At 43.7% G+C, this 8,097-nt stretch overlaps 1 pseudogene; it reads left to right on the plus strand.

The window, feature by feature from the left end:
* Positions 1 to 7,366, plus strand: LOC132855064 (tripartite motif-containing protein 16-like; annotated as a pseudogene).
* The last annotated feature ends 731 nt before the right edge of the window (positions 7,367 to 8,097 follow it).

Below are 8,097 nucleotides of genomic sequence, written 5' to 3' on the forward strand. Positions count from 1 at the left end.
ACAGATGCAGGAAGTTACTCTTCCTTTCAGAAAACAGAAAACAGGAAAATGGCTGAGGCGAGTATTTCAGTAGATCAGAATCAGTTCATCTGTTCAGTGTGTCTGGATCTCCTGAAGGATCCGGTGGCTCTCCCCTGTGGTCACAGTTTCTGTAAGGTGTGTATTAATGGCTGCTGGAATCAGCAGGACCAGAAGGACGTCTACAGCTGTCCTCAGTGCAGAGACACTTTCACACCAAGGCCTTTTCTACGCAGAAACAACATGCTGGCTGATGTGGTGGAGAAACTGAAGAAGAAGACTGAAGTTCAAGCTGCTTCTCCTGATCACTGTCACGCTGGACCTGGAGATGTGGAGTGTGATTTCTGCACCGGGAGAAAACACAAAGCTGTCAAGTCCTGTCTGATGTGTGTGGCTTCGTTTTGTGAAACTCATCTCAAACCTCACTATTAAGTTCCTGCTTTGAAAAAGCACAAGTTAGTCGAAGCTTCTGGAAATCTACAAGAGAAGATCTGCTCTGAACATGATAAAGTGCTGGAGATCTTCTGTCATTCTGACCAAAGCTTCATCTGTTATCTGTGTATGACGGATGAACATAAAAGCCACGACATCGTCTCAGTTAAAGCTTACAGAACTGAGAAAGAGGTGAGAAATACAAGTCTCATCTATTCAGTCAGTTCATACAATTTATATTTCTAATGTAAAGTGGCTGAAGGTTTTCACTCCAAGCAGAAGCTACAACTTCATATTAAACTTTAGCTTTGGATATATTAATAATAAAAAAGAAAAAAGGGATACATCTTTTGTTGTTAATTGTGATGTAACCCAAAGGAACCCAAGTATATTCATTAAAGACTAAAATATATTTCCGTGTTAACCTATGAACTTTGTAACAGCCAACATCCAGTGTTATATTTAATAAGGTGCTCCGTAGAACCCGAGTGAACTTTAACCCTTTCTGTGCAGTTAGTGTTCAAACACTGAGCTCATACACTCTGTATAAACTGCTCGTAAAGTTTATAAACAGTGAAATGTGTTTTATGTGTCTTCAGAGTGTGCTACAGGAGGAGCAGCTGAAATTCCAGCAGAGACTCCAGGAGAAGCAGAAGAAGGTGCAGGAGCTGAAACAGGCTGTGAACACTATAAAGGTGAGCAGTGAGCAGAGACAGAGCTGCTCCTAGAAACACACACAACATGGACAACATCAAGAGTCAAATCGAGTCAAGAAGCTTTTATTGTCATTTCAACCATATATAGCTGTTGCAGTACACAGTGAAATGAGACAACGTTACTCCAGGACCATGGTGCTACATAAAACAAAGACAGAGCTAAGGACTTAGGAAGTTAGTCCTATGTACATGAAGTGCAACTGTGCAACCTGGTGCAAACAGTGCAATATAAGACAAACGAGAAAGACAAGACAGTGCAGGACAAAAGACAGTGCAATCAAAAGATACAAGACATCATACAAAAGACAATAAAGAAAACAGAGCTGACCAGTATAAATACTGTATGTTCAAACAATATTGCGTGTGCAGAAATCCTGGAATGAACACAGTATTATAGCAGGAGTTGCCGGAGGTAATGTAAAGTATTGTGCAAAACATCAATCAGCTGAAATGTGAGACAGCATGTGCAAAGAGCAAAAACAGTGTGCAAAACAGCATATAAACAGTTTGATGGATGTATAATGGAAGAGTATGTAATTGGTGTAGATCTGTGCAGTCCATACAGTTGATGTGTGTGTGTGTGAGTGTGTTGTGCTCAGTATAGTTCCGTTCAGTTATTAAGGTTATTAAGTCTGATGGCTTGTGGAAAGAAACTGTTTCACAGTCTGGTCGTGATTGCCCGAATGCTTCGGTAGGGTGAAGAGTGTGTGAGGAGTGTGAGGGGGTCATCCACAATGCTGTTGGCTTTGCGGATGCAGCGTGTGGTGTAAATGTCCATGATAGAGGGAAGAGAGAGTCCAATGATCTTCTCAGCTGTCCTCACTATCTGTTGCAGGGTCTTGTGATCCGAGAAGGTGCAATTCCCAAACCAGACAGTGATGCAGCTGCTCAGGATGCTCTCAATGGTCCCTCTGTAAAACATAGTAAGGATGGGGGAGGGAGATGGATTTCTATCAGCCTTCCTAAGAAGTAGAGATGCTGCTAGGCTTTCTTGAAGATGAACATCAAGAAATTTGGTTCTCTTGACGATCTCTACAGATCCGTTGATGTTTAGCGGAGAGTGGTCACTCTGTGTTCTCCTTAAGTCAACAACCATCTCTTTAGTTTTATCAACAATCATAGACAGTTTGTTGGCTACACCAGGCAGTTAGCTGTTACACCTCCTCTCTGTATGCTGACTCATCGTTCTTGCTGATGAGACCCACCATGGTTGTGTCATCAGCATACTTGATAATATCATTCGATCTGTGCATTGCTGCACAGTTGTGAGTCAGCAAGGTAAACAGCAGTGGGCTGAGCATGCAGCCCTGAGGAACTCCAGTTCTCAGTGTGGTGGTGCTGAAGATGCAGTTCCCGATCCAGACTGACTGAAGTCTCCCAATCAGGAAGTCCAGGGTCCAGTTGCAGAGGAAGGTGTTCAGTCCCAGCAGGCTCAGATTCCTAATCAGGTGCTGAGGGATGATTGTGTTGAATGCTTAACTAAAGTCTATGAACAACATTCTTACGTAATTGTCTTTATTGTCCAGGTGGGTGAGGGCTAAATGAAGGGCTGTGAAAATTTTGTCCGTGGAGCGGTTTGGATGATGTAAACTGTAGGGGTCCGGTGAGGGTGGTAACTGGATCTTGATGGACCTCATGATAAGCTTTTCAAAGCACTTCAACCCAATGGGTGTGAGTGTGATGATAATCATTGAGGCAGGACACTGTAGACTTCTTTGGAATGGGGACAATGGTGTTTGTCTTGAGACACATGGGAACAACAGAGATTCTCAGGGAAATGTTGAAGATGTCAGTGAAGACATCCGCTAGCTGTTCTGTGCATTCCCTGCTCTGCAGCACCTTGCCAGGAATGTTGTCTGCTCCAGCAGCCTTCCGTGGGTTAACTGTGAATAGCGTTCTCCTCATGTCGGCCGTGGATAGACAGAGTACCTGATCGTTGGGGGGAGGGATGGTCTTCCTTGCCGCTACGTTATTCTGCACCTCAAACCAAGCAAAAAAGTCATTTGTGAGTGAGGCATCACTATTAGGCAGGTGAAGCTGTCTTGTAGTTCATAATTGCCCATATGCCCTGCCACATGTGCCGGGTGTCTCCGCTGTCCTGGAAGTGGCTGTGGATTGTTTGGGCATATGTGCGCTTTGCTTCCTTGATGGCTTGGGACAGTTTGGCCCTCACTGTTTTTAGGACTGCCCTGTCCTCTTTCTGAAGGCTAGGTCTCTAATCCTCAGCAGTGCATGCACTTTAGCAGTCATCCACGGCTTTTGGTTGGAACATGTGGTGATGGTCTTGGAGATGGTCATGTCATCAATGCACTTGCCGATGTAGCTGGTCACTGATGATGTGTACTCCTCCAGGTTGACGGAGTTGCCGATGGTTGCAGCCTCCCTAAAGATGTTTCAGTCAGTGCACTCAAAGCAGTCCTGAAGAGCAGAGGTGGCTCCTGCTGACCAGGTTTTCACCTGCTTTAGTTTAGAGCGTCTGACGAGTGGTCTGTATGCAGGAATTAGCATAACAGAGATGTGTTCTGAGTAGCTGAGGTGGGGGCGGGGCTCTGCACGATTCACCGCGAATGTTTGTGTAAAGCAGATCCAGCGTGTTTTATCTTGTTGCAAGGTCCACATACTGGTGGGAATTAGGGAGCACTGATTTGAGATTTGCATGATTGGAAACTCTGGTGATGATAAACATTCTGTCGGGGTGAACATTCTGCAGATCGCTAATAGCCCCATAGAGCTCACATAGCGACTCTTTAGCATTAGCGCTGGGGGGAATGTAAACTCCGACAATGAAAACCGTGGTGAATTCCTGTGGTAAATAAAATGGCCTGCATCTAACAGTCACAAACTCCACTAGCGATGAGCAGTAACTAGAAACCAGAGTTCTCGAACCATTCCATGTTGATGTAAACACACACCACCATAGCAAGCCTTACCGCACAGAGCTTCATTTCTGTCGGCATGAAATGAGCCCTGAATGGCAATGTCCAGAACTCTGTCACTGAGCCACGTCTCCGTGAAAACAAAGACGCAGCAGTTTCTAAACTCTCACTGATTAGTGCGTTCGAGTCATATGTAGTCCAGGTTATTGTCCAGGGAGCAGACATAGGAAAGTAGAATGAACGGGATAGTCGGCCAGCTAGGGTTTGTTTTTAGCCTAGCACAGATGCCCGCCCGCTTACTGCTCTTCCGCTTTCTTGAGCACCGCTTTTCGGCATCTTTTTGGCTTTTTTCCCCTCTCCTGGTCCCCGGTATCAGGCGACGTGGAGGACTGGAGGCCTGGTCTCCGCAGCAATCCGAGGTCGCAAAGCCTTTCCAACACATCATCGTGCAGGTTTGTTGTTGCACAACCACTGTCTCTGGTGTCCATGTACCAGCAATAGTCTGGCTAAAAAATGTAAATAGCACCATATTTTATCCAAAGTGGCCACTGTGTGCTACTTCCGCAGCGCCATTTGGAATCTTGGTTCGTGGAAACATGGAGTCATTTAGATTCCCAGTAAAAGAGGGAATGAGAAATGTGCTTTAAATGGACCTTCGTGTGTCTCCTAACAGCTCAGTGCACAGACAGCAGTGGAGGACAATGAGATAATCTTTACTGAGCTGATCAGCTTCATGGAGAAAAAGCGCTTGGAGGTGACGGAGATGATCAGAGCTCAGGAGAAGGCTGAACTGAGTCGAGCTGAACGACTCCTGGAGCAACTGGAGCAGGAGATTGATGATCTTCAGAGGAGAGTCACTGAGCTGGAGAAGCTTTCACACACACACGATCACATCCATTTCCTCCAGGAAATAAAGGTACACAACATCCACATTTCTAGGTGTTACATGTAAAGGTTATGAGTTCATTATTTATATATATATATATATATATATATATATATATATATATATATATATATATATATATAATAATGAACTCATAACCTTTATATATATATAAAGGTTATATATATATATATATATATTCATTCATCTTCATTCATCTTCTACCGCTTATCCGAACTACCTCGGGTCACGGGGAGCCTGTGCCTATCTCAGGCGTCATTGGGCATCAAGGCAGGATACACCCTGGATGGAGTGCCAACCCATCGCAGGGCACACACACACTCTCATTCACTCACGCAATCACACACTAGGGACAATTTTCCAGAGATGCCAATCAACCTACCATGCATGTCTTTGGACCGGGGGAGGAAACCGGAGTACCCGGAGGAAACCCCCGTGGCACGGGGAGAACATGCAAACTCCACACACAAGGTGGAGGCGGGAATCGAACCCCGACCCTGGAGGTGTGAGGTGAACGTGCTAACCACTAAGCCACCGTGCCCCCTATCTGACAATTTTAAAGTAATATTAACATTAATTCATTTAAAAAAAGACAGAATTTATTCTCCTAATTTCATGTCTAATTGCTGTTTGCAGGCTTTAGTCACTGGTCGTCGCTCTCCTCCATATGACAGACCAAATTTTCAGTCTGATCTCTGTGAGGATTCATCCAGCATTGTAAATCAACATCTCTCATTTTACAGAGTGAGGAAATCTCTCTTTGATCTGAAAAAGAGACTCAAGGAAATCTGCCAGGAGGAATTCATCAAAAATCCCTGAAGATGGTAAAAGAAATGATTCTTTTAGAGATGATGAATTGCTGATGTGAATGAGTTTGTGATAGAGCTGAGATACTCTGCTGAAACTCTGGTGCTTCATCACTGAAGTGTGGCACTTGATCTACACAGACTTCAGAGCTATACAACTGTCTGGTTTTATGGGTTTAAACATCAAACCATTTAATTTTTTATCTCCACAGTTAAAGACGTTCAGATTTTACTCTCAGAGCCAAACAGCAGAGACGAGTTTCTGAAATGTGAGACGAGTGAGACGAGTTTCTGAAACACACACACACACACACACACACACACACACACACACACACACACACACACACACAGAATATCTGACAGAAGTGAGTACACCCCTCACATTTTTGTAAATAATTCATTATATCTTTTCATGTGACAACACTGAAGAACTGACACTGTTTTACAATGTAAAGTAATGAGTCTACAGTTTGTATAACAGTGTAAATTTGCTGTCCCCTGAAAGTAACTCAACACAAAGCCTTTAATGTCTAAACCGCTGGCCACAAAAGTGAGTACACCCCTAAGTGAAAATGTCCAAATTGGGCCCAATTTGCCATTTTATCTCCCCGGTGTCATGTGAGTGTTACAAGGTCTCAGGTGTTAATGGGGAGCAGGTGTGTTAAATTTGGTGTTATCACTCTCACTCTCACATACTGGTAATTGAAAGTTTAACATAGCACCTCATGGCAAAGAACTCTCTGAGGATCTGAGCCTAAGATGGCATATGCTATACTGTAGGTGCTTCATCACTGAAGTGTGACACCTGATCTACACAAACTTCTAAAATGCACACACTATGATTTTCACAATCGTTTTATTATACGGGTTTTAACATCAGGGCATTTTATTTCTGTCTCAACAGTTGAGGACGTTCAGATTTTACTCTTAGAGCCAAACAGCAGAGACGAGTTTCTAAAACGTAAGTCTATAACACACACACACACACACACACACACACTCCACATCTGTGTATCCTGTGATTGATATCTAAAATGTTCCCATTTTTTGTGTTTAGATTTCTGTGATCTGTCTCTGGATCCCAGCACAGTAAATCATCACCTCATTCTGTCTGAGGAGAACAGAGAAGTTGTATATAGTGTGAGAAGGCAGCGATACTCTGATCATCCAGAGAGATTTGACTACTACAGTCAGGTTTTGAGTAAGGAGAGTGTGTGTGGACGCTGTTACTGGGAGGTGGAGTGGAGCAGTCAGAGATGCGTGTTAATATCAGTCTCATATAAAGACATCAGCAGGAAAGGTCGGGGTATTGAGTGCTGGTTTGGAGGCAACAATCAATCCTGGAGTCTGGAATGTTCTCCTTCTTCTCTCTTCTTCTATCACAACAACATTAAGACTGATCTCAGAGTTCCATCACCCTCCAGAATAGGAGTGTATGTGGATCACAGTGCAGGAACTCTGTCCTTCTACAGCGTCTCTGACGCCATGAAGCTCCTCCACAGAGTTCACACCACATTCACTCAGCCTCTATACGCTGGGTTCTGGCTCTACTGGGATGTTTTGTGTAAATCAGAATCAACTGTGAGGTTGTGTGATCGAAAAAAATAATAGGTTTGTGGTGTTTTATGTTTGTGGTGTTTTATGTTCAATAATTTGTCACTAGCGGGCATGGTGGCTTAGCACGTTCGCCTCATACCTCCAGGGTTTGGGGTTCGATTCCCGCCTCCGCCTTGTGTGTGTGGAGTTTGCATGTTCTCCCCGTGCCTCGGGGGTTTCCTCCGGGTACTCAGGTTTCCTCTCCCGGTCCAAAGACATGCATGGTAGGTTGATTGGCATCTCTGGAAAATTGTCCGTAGTGTGTGAGTGAATGAGAGTGTGTGTGTGCCCTGCGATGGGTTGGCACTCCGTCCAGGGTGTATCCTGCCTTGATGTCTGATGACGCCTGAGATAGGCACAGGCTCCTCGTGACCCGAGAAGTTTGGATTAGCGGTAGAAAATGAATGAATGAATTTGTCACTAAATAAACTCCATGAACTTTTCCTTACTGATCCTTAACAGTGAAAAACATCAACCTAAAATCACACAAAACACTGAACTTTAAAACACTGAACTTTAAGATACTGCGTTTTGTCTTGTTTTCAGATCATCGGTTACTTATAAAAGAAATGAAACTGTAAGTTCTGATCATATTCATAAAGATTTTTATAAAAGCTCTACTGATTTCTGAAATTATTGTAGCAGAATGTCTGAAGGTTCTATAAAGCCTCTATTCACTGGGGATTATGTCTGGAAAATCATAGTTTGTAAAAATGGTAATAATGTTTTAGTTAGAATTTTTT

Source organism: Tachysurus vachellii, chromosome 12 (genome assembly GCF_030014155.1).
Source record: "Tachysurus vachellii isolate PV-2020 chromosome 12, HZAU_Pvac_v1, whole genome shotgun sequence".
Lineage (NCBI taxonomy): Eukaryota > Metazoa > Chordata > Actinopteri > Siluriformes > Bagridae > Tachysurus > Tachysurus vachellii.